Source organism: Macrobrachium nipponense, chromosome 15, assembly GCF_015104395.2.
Source record: "Macrobrachium nipponense isolate FS-2020 chromosome 15, ASM1510439v2, whole genome shotgun sequence".
In the NCBI taxonomy this organism is placed as follows: domain Eukaryota; kingdom Metazoa; phylum Arthropoda; class Malacostraca; order Decapoda; family Palaemonidae; genus Macrobrachium; species Macrobrachium nipponense.
The window spans coordinates 83,605,510-83,621,784 of NC_087208.1; the positions used below are offsets into that span (position 1 = coordinate 83,605,510).

General features: G+C 41.5%; 1 protein-coding gene and 1 pseudogene across 2 annotated transcripts in view; one reads left to right on the forward strand and one right to left on the reverse strand.

Annotated features, from left to right (window-relative positions):
• Positions 1-16,275, reverse strand: part of LOC135195087 (vesicle-associated membrane protein 4-like) — a 196,925-nt gene that overhangs the window by 105,765 nt on the left and 74,885 nt on the right. The gene's annotated exons all lie outside the window — the stretch shown is intronic.
• Positions 1-16,275, forward strand: part of LOC135226933 (periodic tryptophan protein 2 homolog) — a 79,041-nt pseudogene that overhangs the window by 23,535 nt on the left and 39,231 nt on the right.

Below are 16,275 nucleotides of genomic sequence, written 5' to 3' on the forward strand. Positions count from 1 at the left end.
TAACGATTATTCAATATTAGGGGCTATTTGCTTACTCAATAAATGTCATTTTTACCAGTATATAAGGATAATTATTGTTTCCCTCAGTCCTTCATTTCTGTCTTCTTGATTTTGCTAATGTTTATGGATCAATTTTACATAATCTTGTCTTGACATACCTGTGTAGGCAAGCACGATGAGTTCTTTAGCTCATTTTATAGTCTTGGACACAGGACCTTCATTTGCAGTGCCCCTCTGGTAGGGACCAACAGAGTTCCTCTCACAAACTCTGTCTGGTGTATGAATGCTGTGCTGTGATTTAATGTTCCTCTATACACAAAGGAGAATGTACGAATATTATTGATCTGGTGCCACAGCTGGTGAGTCTTCTGACTCATTGTCATTTCTTTGTGCTGAGACTGCCACTGTCAAGTCTTTTGTTTTGTAGGACGATGTTTTCTCATCTGTGATGCCTGGGCCTCTTGAGTTTTTTCAGTTGTCATTTGCCCATCAGTAGTGTAAACTTCAGAACTTTACTTTTCATCCATTCTTGTAACTCCCTTTCACTGAGCTCTGCAACTTTTCTGAGAATGCCCATTGCTTTTATTTAACCCATTTGCTTACTGGTAATGGATATACATGTCATGTAAATTTAAGTCTTGTATTTTGATGACGTATAAAAACATAAAAAAAAAAAATTGCACTACTACAAGACAAGAAATGAGGATAATTTTTGGTGAGTGTTCCTATTTTTTTGTTTATACATATGTAATATGTATTTTTTGTACATGAACTTTTCCTGTCAGACATATACTTAGCTTACGTCTCTGACGTCACGACAGAATTCAAAAACTCGCGGCAAAACGCGACAAGTAGGTCAGGTGATTAACCTTACCCCGCTAGCTGGTAACGGGTGTAAGAACCAACGTACCTTTCTTGTCAGATTTTTTTCTGTCGTCGGTGTCGACCACACCTGTTGTCGGTACCTCTTGACAGTTGGATTCTTTTCTCGTTTTTCGCCCTGGATTGTTTTCTATGGACTTTTGGTGAAGTACCCGATCTTTTGGCCTGGCATTCGCGATTTGTGGACCGTTATTTGACTTTTCTTTGGATTTTTCTTTGGATTCATGATGTCTGATGTGGATAATAAGAAAACTGCTATGTTTAGGTTTGTTGTATGACTGAGTGTAAGGTGAGGCTACCGAAAGCTGCGGTAGACCCTCACACAGTATGTTTGAAGTGTAGAGGGAATGAATGCACCTTAATAATCCTTGTAATGAATGTGAAAAGCTGAATGAGGATGAATGGAAGTCTTTGTCTTCCTACTTGAGGAAGCTTGAAAAGGATAAAGTTAGGAAAGCTTCTTCTAGGAGCAGTAGTAGATCTCGTATTAGCGAGTTGGATATAGATAATTTCCTATTTTAGAAGTAGCTCCCCCTTTGTCAGTTTCAGCTCCTGCTCCCTGCACCGAAGCCGAAGATGCGCCTTCGGAAGTGGCCTCCATGAAAGCCACCATTCGCAGTATGGAGATGAAAATTAAACATTTAGAAGTAAGAGTGATTCCAATAGTGATTTGTGCAGTGATCCCAGTGCAGTGGAGGGTGTGTCTGATCGGCTCCCTAATGCTTCCAGGCCTAGACCTCTTCCAGACTCCCATCCCAGTGGTGGAGGAGAAAGTCGAACCGCCGCAGGAAGGTTAGGGAGCATCACCACCGGTCAGGGCGTCCCCTCGGTAGCTCCTGTTGATCGTTCCCAGGCTACCTTGGATCGCTCCAAGAGAGAAATCTTGCGCCAATGCTTCTCGTCTTCGCCTTCGCCTTAACGATGATGGAGCTCTTCGGAAGCCTCGCGCCCTTCGAAGAGAGCCTGGAACGCTCCCTGCGCCCTTCCATCCAGCCCTGAAGTTTTTTCAGAAGAGCCTGAGGTGGAAGCGAAGAAACGTAAGAGATCTCTGGAGTATAGTTCCCCGAGCAGAGATCGAGCCTCGTCACCTGTTCAAGAGTTTGTGAATTCTCCTGCAAGGATGTTGGCTAACCTTCAGGTGCAGATTTCGGCTCTGGCTGGCTCTCTTTGCGTGTCGTCTCCTCGTAGGAAGGACGTCTCGCTTCCTGTAAAGAAGTCCAGGCTCCCCTCTCCTGACTCTCGCTATTCGACGGAAGCGGCCCGCTCGCCTGTGCATTCAGTCTCTCGCAGGAGACTTTCTGCTTCGGACAAGATCCCATCTGCGTCCAAGCACCCTTCGCCTGACAGACAGGATGTCTTTGTTTCTCCTTCGGACAAGGAGCAGGCTTCTCGTAGGAGATTTTCACCTTACAGACGCTCTTCTCGAGACAGGATCGCTCCCCTTGATAGGCACCAAGAGCCTAGTAGGCGCTACTCGCCTCGTAGCCGCTCCTCGTCTCGCCTCCACTCTCCTGTTGATAAGCACCCTAAATCGGACAGGCGCTCTTCGCTGGACAGGTGTCAAGAGCCTGTTAGGTGCGTTTCTCCTGCCAGGCGCTCTTCACCTGACTTTCACTCTCCTCGAGTCAGGCGCCGAGATCATGGCAGACGCTTCTCCCCTTGTAGGGCGCTCTCCAGTAGGCGCTTGTCGCCAGAGAGCCTCTCTCCTCGTTTCAGGCGCCAAGAGCCTGGTAGCCGCTTCTCTCATGGCAGGCACTGTTCGCCTGGTAGCCGCTCTCCTTTGGATAGGCGCCAAGAGCCTGATAGAAGTCGTTCAAACAGGGCGCTCTGCTCCTGACAGCCGCCTTACTCCTGTTAGGCTCCAAGAATCTGGGAAACGCCCCTCCTCAAAGACAAGAAGGATTTTGTGAGTAGGCAAGTTCCAGAAGTTTTGTCTCCAAGAGTCAAACCTCACTCTTCTAGAGACTTTTCTAAAGGTAAGCGCGCCTCTAAGGATCATGAGGGCTCTTCTGATGACGAAGAACAGGATCCCTCGGAAGAAGAAGGACCAAAAGACTCCTCTGTTTCCTCGTATAAGAGGTTAACAGATTTGCTCCTTCAAGAGTTTGGAGATATCCTTTCTCCTGTGGCTCCTCCTTCTCCTCTTTCTTTGTTCTCCACTTCGAAGACTTCGAAGGTTTCATCTTGTGTAAGGATGAAACCGACTATTTCAATGAAGAAGGCACTTAGAGGTTTTGGGGAATGGCTCCTTGCTAAGGAAGAGAAAGGGAAGACTGTTTTCCTCTTTCCCTCCGTCTAAACTGACTGGCAGATTAGGATTCTGGTACGAATCAGGGGAACCTTTAGGCCTCGCTCTCCCTTCTTCTGCTGACTCGGACTTCTCTTCACTGGTGGATTCCGCTCGTCGATCTGCCCTCCTGTCTGCCAAGACTACGTGGGGGATGAACGAACTTGACCACCTACTGAAGGGAATGTTCCGAGTCCTGAAGTTTTCAACTTCCTTGACGGGTCTTTAGAGTTTCTGGCTAAGAAGACCCAGACCCCGGATTCCCTGTCTCCTGAAGATCTTAATTGCGTCCTCACTTGCATGGACAAAGCAGTGAGAGAACGGCTCGAGTGAAAGTCTCTTCACTGTTTGGAGCCGGAGTGATAAAGAAGCGGTCGGTTTACTGTTCGTTTTCTCATGAAGGCAGTTTTTTGCATGCACAAAGGGCCTCACTTCTTTATGCTCAGCTCTCTCCCTCTGCTTTTCCCAAGAAAATCATTCAGGATGTCTCGAGTGCTCTTTCAGCCAAGGCTACTTAGGACATGTTAGCCCAGTCGGCCAGGAAACCTCGCTCTGTCTTCCAACCCAGACCAAGAAAGAGACTCCTCTGAGGCAGAGCCCTTTCGAGGAGGACCCACTGCCAGAGTTTCTTCAACCAGAGGATCTAGATTTCAAGCGAGGTAAAACCTTCTCTAGGTCAATCAGGAGGCAAGAACAGCGATCAAGGACTCAAGACATCAGTGGGTGCCAGACTACTGAAATTTGCCGACGTCTGGGCCCACAAAGGGGCAGACAATTGGTCCCTATCGATTGTCAGCAAAGGATATCTCATTCCCTTCTCGTCAAGGCCACCATTGACGACGACTCCGAGGGAGTTGGTGGCAGGTACAAGGACCCCATCATGAATCAAGCCTTTCTCTAGCAGTAGATAGATGCTAGAGAAGGAGGCTATAGAACTAGTGGAAGATCCCGCTCTGCGGGTTTTTACAACAGGCTATTCCTAGTTCTGAAGAACTCAGGAGGATGGAGACCGGTTTTGGATGTAAGCGCCCTGAACATCTTTGTGGAAAAGAGGAAGTTCGCCATGGAGACGACTTCCTCAGTGTTAGTGGCTCTTCGTCCAGGGGACTGGATGGTGCACTAGACCTTCAGGACGCTTACTTTCATGTGCCGATCCATCCTTCTTCACGGAAGTATCTGCGATTCATGATGGGAGGAAAAACATCTTCCAATTCAAGGCCTTGTGCTTCGGCCTGTCGACTGCACCCCAACCCAAAGTTTTCACGGGGTAATGAAAAACGTGGCGCAGTGGCTACATTTGGAGGGAGTGAGGGTGTCGCTTTATCTCGACGACTGGCTAATCAGAGCAGAGTCTCAAGAAAGATGTCTGGAGGACCTTCAAAAGACCCTTACATTGGCAAGTTCTCTGGGACTTCTGGTGAACTTCCAGAAGTCTCAATTAATCCCCAGTCAAGAGCGGATCTATCTGGGGATTCGATAGTTTCTCTGGCTTTTCGGGCTTTTCCGTCGCCAAGAGAGGATAGCTCGTTGCTATGAGAAACTAACGGCCTTACTAGAGAAAGATGCATGCACAGCGAGGGAGTGGATGAGTCTGCTGGGGACACTCTCCTCGTTGGAGCAATTCGTTTCTCTAGGAAGGTTGCATCTCAGGCCTCTACAGTTCTTCCTATACCAGAACCTGGAGGCGTCTCTCCCTAGATCTGGAGTTCTCCTTCAAGATCTCAAGGGGAATCAAGAGGGACCTTCGGTGGTGGAACAACCCACTCCGTTTTGTGGAAGGAATGTCTCTTTACATGCCGAACCCCAACCATGCGTTGTTTTCTGACTCGTCGGAAGCAGGTTGGGAGCGACGCTCGGGACAAGAGATGTGTCAGGCACCTGGAAGTTGGGGGATCAGGTGTCCTGGCACATCAACAAGAAAGAGTTGATGGCAGTCTGGATGGCATTGAAAGCCTTCGAGCCCCACGTCTGAAATGCAGTAGTTCAGGTCAATTCGGACAACACCACAGCCTTGGCGTACAATCAAAAAACGGGGAAAACAGCGGGGACTCCTTCTCCTTCTCCCTGTACAAAACAGCAAGGGATCTTCTGCTGTGGTCTCAAACAAGGAAATCAGTCTTCTCACCAGATTCGTACAGGGAGAAAGGAACGTCAGGGCCGATCTCCTGAACAGAAGAATCAACTCCTGCCTTACGAGTGGACCCTCCCAATCAGAAGTATGCCAAGACCTGGTTGGAGAAGATGGGGCAGGCCTCACATCGACCTCTTTGCAACAGCAAGGAACGCAAGGATAGAACTTTACTGCTCCCAGATCTCAGACCCGAGGAGCAGTATCAGTGGATGCGTTTCTCCTAGATTGGACAGGTCTAGATGTCTACGCCTTTCCCCCCTTCAAGTACTGGACAAACCCTCAAGAAATTTGCTATCTCGGAGATGACAAGAATGACGCTAGTAGCTCCGTCCTGGCCCGCCCAAGATTGGTTCACAGAGGTACTGGAATGGTTGGTGGACTTTCCAAGAGCACTTCCACAAAAGACAAGATTTGCTCAGACAACCCCACTTCGACAGGTATCACAGAAACCTCCCCGCTCTCAATCTGACTGGCTTTCGACTGTCAAAAGTCTTGTCAGAGCGAAGGGGTTTTCGACAAAAGCTGCTAAGGCTATCGCCTCAGCTAGAAGAACTTCGACCCTTAAGTCTACCAGTCGAAGTGGGAGTCGTTTCTTTCGCCGGTGGTGCAGGAACCAGAAGTTTTCCTCTTCCAGTACCCGTCTGTTGACTCAGATCGCAGATTTCCTGTTTTTCCCCTCAGAGAAAAATGCGGTTTGGCAGTATCTACCATCAAGTCTACCGGAGCATGGGCCAGGAGCATGTCAGGCTGCAGTGTTCAGACATAGGAACTTAGATCTTTCGAATAACAAAGATCTGCATGATCTATTAAGATCTTTCGAAACTGCCAAGAAACTTCGAACGAAGTTCCAAGTTGGAATCTGGACGTGGTTCTCGTTTCCTGAGTCCTCTAGTTTGAGCCACCACAGTTAGCCTCCTTCAAAGATCTTACGAGGAAAGCTCTGTTTCTCATGGCTCTAGCATCCGCTAAAAGGGGTTAGTGAGATTCATGCCCTAGAAGGAAGGGTAGGTTTCAAAGGAGATTCCGTGATTTGTTCCTTCCTTCCTTCGTTTTTAGCAAAGAATGAGAACCCCTCAAATCCTTGGCCAAGGAGCTTTGAGGTTCGTGGATTATCTGCCCTAGTAGGGGAAGAACCCGAAAGAACTCTTTGCCCTGTTAGGAGTTTAAAATACTACCTTCAGGAGAAGAAAACCCTTAAGGGCATTGAGGACAGACCTATGGTGCTCTGTAAAGGACCCCAGCAGACCATTGTCGAAAAATGCGCTGTCTTTTCTTCATTAGAAGTCTAGTGAAAGAATGCACATAGATCTTGTAATTGTGAAGAACCATTTTCAAGCTCCTAAAAGTCAAGGCTCCATGAAGTTGTGAAGCCAGTTGGCCCAATTCCTTGGCCTTGGCCCCTTTAATAAGAATATGTGTTCAGAATCTGATGAAAACTACATTCTGGAGATGTAATTCAGTATTCGCCAACCATACCTTAAAGATGTCAGTATTACGTATGACGAGTGCTTCGCATTAGGCCCGTACGTATCGGCGGATTCGGTGCTGGGGCAGGGAGCTGGAACATATCCTTATAGTAGTTTTTTCCCTTGTTTTTGGTAATTGAGTTCATATGGTTGTATGAAAAATGATGCAGGTAGGCATCTTTTTTCGTTTCGTAATACTAATAACTTAGTTTGGTTAGGTGATCGGATTTGGTTTGAAGCTCCCTGCGTTGGTAGTGGACAGGTTCTGTCATAGAAGAGGGCGAACCCCCAGTGGACATGATCCGACTTGGATTCTACTACGTAAGTGGATATCAAGTCCCGTTAGTAGACCCCAAAGAGTCCTTTTCAGCTGTAGGTCACGCCCTCTGCTGTAGCTCTTATGGCTATGCAGACTAATAGACAGTACCTATGAAGTCTTCAGCCTAAACAGGTAAGAACCAAGGTTATTTTTATCCTACAACAGGTGTTGTTTACCTTTTCTTTGTTATTTTCTGTTTCTTGTACCCTCCACCAAGGGTGTCAATCAGCTAAGTATATGTCTGACAGGAAGTTTCATGTACAAAAATGTTGTTTGTTATTTTACAATAAAGTTTTGTACATACTTACCTGGCAGGACATATACGATTGATGGCCCGCCCAGCCTCCCCTCAGGAGACAGGTATAAGAGAGAAAAAATCTGGCAAGAAAGGTACGCTGGTTCTTACACCCGCTTACCAGCGGCGGGTAAGGTAGATCATTTGACCTACCTGTCGCGTTTGCCGCGAGTTTTTGAATTCTGTCGTGACGTCAGAGACGTAAGCTAAGTATATGTCTGCCAGGTAAGTATGTACAAAAACCTTATTGTAAAATAACTATCATTTTAATAGTTTATGTACTTACATTTTTATCTATTTATTAACCCATTTGCTTACTGGCAATGGATATAGATGTCATCTAATTTAAGTCTTGTATTTTGATGAATATGCAAAAACATTAAAAAAGATTGCACAAAACTACAAGACAGATGAGGATAATTTTTGGTGAGTGTTCCTATTTTTTTATACATATGTAACATGTATGTTAGTTTTGCATAGTTTTAGGTTTTTATTCTATTATTACATCATCATCAGGTACCATATCCCCAAGGATGTCGGCAATCATGGCTCGCCACTCCTCTCTTATTTCCAGCCTCTCTGCAGCAACTGAGCTGCAGACATTCTTCCTCCAGTCATTCTACCAATCCATCCATATATGTCTAGGTCTTCATCTCGGTCTCCTTCCATTGATTTTACCCGTGAGAGAGAGATGCTCTAGTTCTTGTCTTCTCACTATGTGACCCACAAACCGCATTTGTCTACCTCTCACTGAGGCCAAAAGCTCTCTTTCAATGCCTACTCTCTCTAATACTTCCTCATTAGTTTTCCTCTCTGTCCATAATAGTTTTTAACATCCTCCCCTCCAAAACCACATTACTGCAGCCTGTAATCTCTCCTCATTTGCCTTCCTCAAAGTTCCAAGTTTCATAAGCCATACAACAATCAGACCAAACAAAAACATTCACAAACCTCCTCCTTAGATTCATAGATATTTTCGAGTTGGTGGCTAATTTCTTGATCTTACCAAATGCATCTTTTGCCATGGATATTCTCTTCTTGATCTCTTTTTTTGCATTTTCCATCACTTGTGACAGTACATCCTAAATAATTAACACTATTGGTTTGTTTAACTGTTTCAGCATCAATTCTTATATCTATTCTTGGGAGTATTTCATCCTTGGTGATAACCATAACTTATGTTTTCTTAATATTTATTGACAGACCTCTTTCTCTGCTTGATTGGCGCAAAAGTACTGATTAAAGCTTGAAGTTTATCATGGGAGTCTGCAACAAGTGCTGTATCATCAGCATATCTGATATTATTAATATTGTCTCCTCCAACCTTAATTCCCTCCATATCTCTGAGATCTCTCATTATCATTTCACTATTATAATTGAAGAGATCAGGTGATAACACACAGCCCTGTCTTACACCTCTCTTTATGTGCCAAGTCTCTGATTCGTCATTTTCTACTTTCACTGAAGCCTCTTGATTCCAATGTAAATTCTTTATCAATCTTAGTCCCATTGATATTTATCTTTGTTCCAGTATCCTTTATCTTTTTTTCTGAGAGAGAGAGAGAGAGAGAGAGAGAGAGAGAGGGGAGGGGAAATATTTTTTATCCATGTATATTTATATGTTTTTTATAATTTTTGATAATTATATAATTAAATAATTTATCTTTTTCACGGAGAGAGAGGAGAGAGAGAGAGAGAGAGATAGGAGAGAGAGAGATTGACGAGAGAGAGAGATGCGAGAGAGCCACATATTTTACAGAAAAACAAGATGCTATTTTGTCATTAAGTTTTTTTTGTAGCTTCCTTGGTATTAATATTAATTACAGTATTTGCAGTGCAGTAGGTAATTTATTTTGGTGTGCTATGGATAACAAAATACCGTATATTTCCGTGTATAAGACGACCTTTAGATAAGATGAGGCCAAAATCATGGTAAATTTTCATGTTTATCTCATATCTGTAGTATAGGACAACTTTTAAATAACAAAATTGAAATATTTTTTGGAGAAAAGTGATTATTTGCAAAAATTAAACAGTACAACTATATTATTAATAATGATGACTTTATAGGTTGTTTTGCTTGTTGTATCCAATAACATTATTACTATATCATATCCAATAACAGTATTACTATTATCTATCATTACTGTATTGCAGAATATAAAAATCATTTACAGTTTCAAAATCTTGGCTGATTTGATATCTTCATTGCTATAATTTGTTAGAAGAGATATAATTCGGAGATACCTTTTATCATAACAAAGTTTGGTTGAAAATGTGCACATATTACTTCATTGTATAAGCATTGAGTAGGTTTGATATATCCAGTTCCAAACATCACTGCCGCTTGGCCATTATTAGTTTTATTCACCCTTGGATATAACCTGCAGCTTTAATTCAGATTAAAGCTGTATTCTTTTTTGAGATCTCCACTACATGATAAATAAACAAAAATGTATTTTATTTTTACTTATTGAGAATCAGCAGTGTTTAACAATTTTAACGGAGCTCTTAATAAACGCTCGATAGTTATGGTAAATGACGTCAGCAATCAGCTGTTTCTCAATGCGGTTGTTTATGCCAATACATGTTCAGAATTCTGAAAATCAAAATTTTGTAGTGGAGGATGGAGGAGTATCATTAGTATTACAAACGTTGAGAGAGAGAGAGAGAGAGAGAGAGAAGGAGAGAGAGAGAGAGAGAGAGAATTGCCTCAGTCAGGTTGTTACACTGATAGATATCCACTTGCAAAAGTCAAATAATAGTTGTATTGAGAATAATGATAATTTAAATAAAACATGTTTTACTATAATCATATTACATGTATTATTGTATTACATTATAAGAACAAAATGGTGATGCGCTATTTGCATTCTAGGTTTGTTTACAGTCTCAGCTGATCGTGTTTTACTGATATCATTATTGTCTTTATTTGCTGAATGGAACTTAATTCAGAAATACATTCATTCCTTTCGTAAATGATCGAAGTTGGGTTTAACAAAGCCAAGTCTATATGTTTTTCAAACAGAAGGTCGCTGTAAAGGAAAACCATTGTTTTGTTTACGTTTCGTCGCCATTCTCAAACAGCCGCCAATAATACGTAGTACAATAACAAATTATAAAAATTGTACACAATCATCATTCATAAGCCTTAATTGTTCGAAACAGTTAAAATTTTAAATTACAAACAGCTTTGTGTTCGGCCTCACTTTATGTTCGCTGCGTTTATCATAAAAGCACAGAGGGAACGTGAAAATATAGTGTCATAAAATAAATTTAAAAATGCCATGAATGGTATTGAAGATGATTTGTATATCGACGACAAAGCTGAAGTCGAATTGCCAGAACCAGACTGGAATCCCTAAGATGGCGGTACATGTGATCAATCTTGTGATATGTATGAGAAACCTTTAATGAAAAATTAATATTATGTTATCATAAGTGATATTACTACTGTAATTACACTACTATTGAAATTTCTTACAGGTTACCGAAAGATAAAGGTTTCTGTCAGTGCAACCCCAAATTGATGTTTACATTTTCTCAGCTTGGATCGCATAGATAAAAGTTTTTTTCATTGATTTTGAATTATTCCTCAAATAGGCGATTTGTTATGAAGATATGCCTATAATATATATGGTAAAAGGGTTTTATTACCTTCATTATCCCTTTATTTCATAAAGTGAATCTTTATATATGTTGGTGGTTAGGCTATAGCACTGAGGCCGAGGCTAGCCTACAGATACGCATCTTAGAATTCAAGGTTTGATCTTTAGTATTGCAGTATAAGACGACCCCCAATTTTTAGGGGGAAATTTAGGATTTAACGGTCGTCTTATACATGGAAATATACAGTAAGTATTTTTTTGGCACATTGTTTAGGGGGAAAAGTGCAAAATTTCCCATGTCTTGTAAATTATACAAAGTTGAGCAGTCTACCTTGAACCTTTTTAGCAGCTACGCATCTTTGAAAAAAAAATGTACTATAAACATTTGTATGTCTACCACTCAAGTCAGTGCCACTTCCCATAGATTTAATTGTTTATAAGAGTCATAAGTAAAGGGGTAATTTGTAAATTTATTGTTTTTGTATTAAATGTTTTCTCTGTATTTCCCCATACTTTCTCTTACTAATCTCTAATGAACACCGTATACAGGCTGTCCCCAGTTATTGGTGGTGGTTCTGTTCCAACAGTTTGATAAGCAAAACTCGTCAATAACCAGGCAATTATGGCGCAGATAACTAGATTTTTCACCGATAACCAGTTAATGGTGCATCTGTTGGGTGAGTATCGGCATCAATACTATTATTGGCACTGATAACCAGGAATTGGCACATTAGGGCACTGAACATCACCAATTTTTTATGCTAGACAAGAACCTAAACCCGGATTCCTGATAACCAAACATTGGCAATAACAGCACCGATCCTTGGTTATTGGCACCGATAACCGGGATCCGCATCACTGTAAAGTGGGGATCAGTGCTGATAACTGGGGATCTGCGCATATTTGTGCCGAAAATCCAGTTCATCGTCGCTAAACAAATGCCATAAAACTGGATCACTGATAACTGAGGCCGCTGATAACTGGGAACTGCCTGTACTTTGGAAGCTTGAATTGCTAGTCAGTGGCCCCTGTGGGCTTGTTCCATAGGAAGGGTTCATTTTCTCAATAAGAATTTGAAAAGATATCCAATTTTTTATGGGAAATATCTGAACTTTTTTTTTTTTAAGATCTTTGATGCTACACTAACAAGGGAAACCATACAGTGGTCCCACCGTATTCGCGGGGGATGCTCACCAGACCCCCCTCATGAATAGTTAGAACCCATAAATAGTTGGAACACCTATGAAAATGCTGAAAACTTCCTATTTTGTTAGTTAAAACTCAAGAAAACCCCACTAAAGGTTTTTATACTTGGTTTTTTAATATTTTTATCACAAAAAGTGCATTTTATGATGAAATTAAAAAAAAAAACCAGGAATTTGTGGATATTTGTCATAGAAAAATACAGCGAATGTGCAAATTTTCCGCGAATAATGCGGGGAAACGTTCCCGAGAGAAATCCGCGAGTGTTAGAGTCTGCGAATCCAGAGAACGCGAATATGGGGAGTCCACTGTATTCTTTTAGTTGTATTTCCTCACAGACTCATTACATCCTCGATATAACAGAATGGTTAACCAATTTTTGCACCGTTCCCAAGTAACCAAAGAAGTTTTTGTAGTAATTTTGAAAGTGTTGCCTTACAAAAATTATTGCCATCTGTTTAAAGAAAAAATAAGAATGAGGTTTTACTGTTGTTTACTTATAAATTTTGTTTTTACCATCAAACAGGTAGGCCGTGATGGTATGGTGTGCTCTTGGGAATGCAGTGTTGATCCTGATGGCCTAATACCTGTTAAAGACATTTACAAAAAGGAACCTAAGAAAGAAAAGGAGGAAGAAGAGGAAGATGACATCCCTTTAACACAGGAAGAAATAGAGGAAAATGAGAAGCAAGAAGATGATGGTAATATTATTGGAGATGACATTTTTTGTTACCAGATAAACTGTACTTAATTAATTTGGCTTTCTGAATTCTGATGAACATTAGTACGAGTAAGTTATTATCTGTAACTTTGCAAGTATTGCAAAAGTTTATTCTTATTTGAATATAAACCATTGTTTTATATAAGTAACTTACCAAGTAATTACTACATAGCTATTTGCTTTTCCAACCACGGCAGCCTAAAAATCCAAAATTCGCTGTAACTATTCAACTGCCTAGTGTAGGTGACTAGACCCCTCCCATTTTCAGGGTAAAGAAAGGAACGACGTGGCAAAGAGCTCAATCGTTATTTTGCCCGCGTTCAACCAACATCGTTCGTTCCTGCACTTTCATCATTGTTTTTGGTGATGTATTCAGAATTTGTTGTAACTTTCATGATTATTGGGTTTGCTAGTGGTTGTTGTTTGCTTAGCTTATGATTCTTTGCTCTGTTAGTTACTTGGTTAACTTTTACTTTTCAGAATGTCAGATACAGTGGTACCTCGAGATACGAAATTAATCCGTTCTGAGGCGGCCTACGTATCATGACTTTTTCGTATCTTGAACCGCATTTTACATGTAAAATGGTTAATCCGTTCCAAGCCCTCCAAAAACACCCCAGTAAATTTCATAATAAAGCTAAATTGACCTGTAAACAATGAAATACTACAATAATTTGGACCATTCAATACCTAACTTATTACGCACTAGTAGTACTAATATGTGTGTACCTGTAAATAAAGTGTATTAGTGTACATGGTATACAAGAAATACTGTATGTACGTACATATGTATGTGTAAAATGTGGAAGCTTACCTTTCGAGTGAGGCTATCTCCTAAAGTGGCAACAGAGGAGGACAAACGGCAGATACGTACAATTAACTTTAAAAACACATAAAAAAAATGTCAGGAAAACATAAAGTAAACTTTATGAAACATATTAACAAAACTGTAACACTTAACTTTGCAAAAAACTTAAAATTAAAATTTATTTTTTCTTTTTTTTATTTTTACATTTTTATTTTTACTTTACGTTTTTTTTTTTTTTATACAAAATTTCAACTTCTTCACCACTTTTCAAAACTTTCCTGTTTTCGTAGTATCACTTGGTTCTTCCTTTTTGCTTACTCTACTAAAGGGCTCTTTAAAAAATAACTATCCAAGGAAGATTGCATCTGCCTGCTTTTGACAATGTTCCTGAAATGACTCAGGCAAACGTCATCGAACTGTGCAAGCATACGACCTGTGTAAGCTCTTTCGGGGTGTCTCTTCTACGAATGATTGCACCATATGAAAAGCAGCTTGAGCATCCTTAATTTCTGCCGTTGTCATAGAGTCGTCGTCTCCTTGCCGCTGTTAGAGAACTCTTCTGGAACGACGTTATGTTGCATGGCCTCCAACTCCTTCAGGTCATCCGTCGTAAGCTCCTCTTCTTGCTCCTCGAGAAGGTCATTGATGATGTCCTCGTCGACGACCAGCCCCATGGACTTGCCAAGTGCAACGATCTCGTCAGATCTGGTTGCGAAACAATTTCAGGATCGTCAACTGTTCCTGAATCTGCAGCACCAGCTTCATCCCACATGATTTCCTTGAAGTCTCGGGCGGATACGGCATCAGGCCAGAGTTTCCTCCACAAGGAATTCAAGTCCACCTCGAAACCTCCTGCCAAGCTTGGTCGATGAGTCGGATGCATATCAACAACATCGAAATGCTCCTTCCAAAATTGATGCAAGGTGAGGTTTGTGGTATCGGTGATGTCGAAACATCTCTTGAAAAGATGTTTCATATACAGCTTCTTGAAGTTCGATATCACTTGCTAGTCCATGGGCTGGAGGAGAGGGGTGGTGTTAGGTGGAAGATAAAGAACCTTGATAAACGAATACTCCGCTAAGATATCTTCCTCGAGGCCATGAGGGTGAGCAGGGGCATTGTCCAACACCAGCAGACATTTCAGAGGGAGGCGCTTCTCTTCCAAGAATTTCTTCACTGTCGGGCCGAAACACAGATTTACCCACTGGGTGAACAAAAGTCTCGTTACCCAGGCTTTCGCATTAGCCCTCCACATCACTGGAAGCTTCTTCTCCTGAAGCACTTTGTAGGCCTTGAAGGTTCAAGGAGTCACAGAATGATACACAAGTAGGGCTTCACCTTGCAATCCCGTCTGGCGTTGGAACAAAGTGCGAGGGTAAGCCTGTCTTTCATAGGCTTATGCCCGGGTAGCTTCTTCTCTTCCTGCGTGATGTACGTCCGACGTCAAAAAAGGCCAGTCTCATCACAGTTGAAGGCTTGCTGAGAACTGTAGCCTTCGTTGAGAGTCATCTCGTCAAACATCTTAATAAAGGCTTCGCCCGCTTTCATGTCCGAGCAGGCCGCCTCCCCATGCCGCACCACTGAATGGATGCCAGTCTGTTTACGGAATTTCTCGAACCCGCCCATGAGAAGCCTTGAGCCTGGGTTGGCGTTGATGTCCCTTCTCCGTTGTCTTCTGCCGGGACAATCAAATTGACAAAAATAGCGCTGGCCTTGTGGCAGATTGCCGTCTCGGTTATCCTATCATCAGCGATTTCTTTGTCTTTTATCCAGACAAGAAACAGCCTTTCCATTTCATGTGCACGTGGCTCCTCTTGCTGGACAAAATAGTCATGCCCTTGGAAGGTGTAGCTGCTTTGATGACATCTTTCTGCTTTCGGCCGTATTCCTTGGCGATCACACTCAATCGCATACCAGCTTCATACTTTTTAGCTTTATTTTAAAATTTTACTGTGGTGTTTTTGTAGGGCTTAGAATGAATTAGGCAATTTACGTGTAAACGTAGTTCTAGATACAAAAAAATCAGGTTTCGAAGGCTGCTTCGGAACGGATTAATCTCATAACCTGAGCCACTACTGTAATACAAATACTTTTTTGTTTGAATTTGAAGTGTGCGGTTCATTGACATGCTTGGAACACCGAATTTTGAGGAGACTGGTGTTGATGCACGAATAACTTATAAATCTTACATACAGGATTTTCTTTTTGATGTAATTAAAAAAAAATGTTGTGCTGATGCACGATAACTTATAAATCTTACATATGGGATTTTTCTTTTTAATATTAAAAAATGTCGTGTTGATGCACGATAACTTATAAATGTTACATAAGGGATTCTTTTTTAAATATTAAAAAATGTCGTGTTGATGCACCGATACTTATAAAATCTTACATAAGGGATTTTTCTTTTTAATAAAAAATTAACAATGTCGTGTTGATGCACGATAACTTATAAATCTTACATAAGGGATTTTTTCTTGTTTTTAATATTAAAAAATGTTGTGTTGATGCACGATAACTTATAAATCTTACATAGGGATTTTGTCTTTTTATCA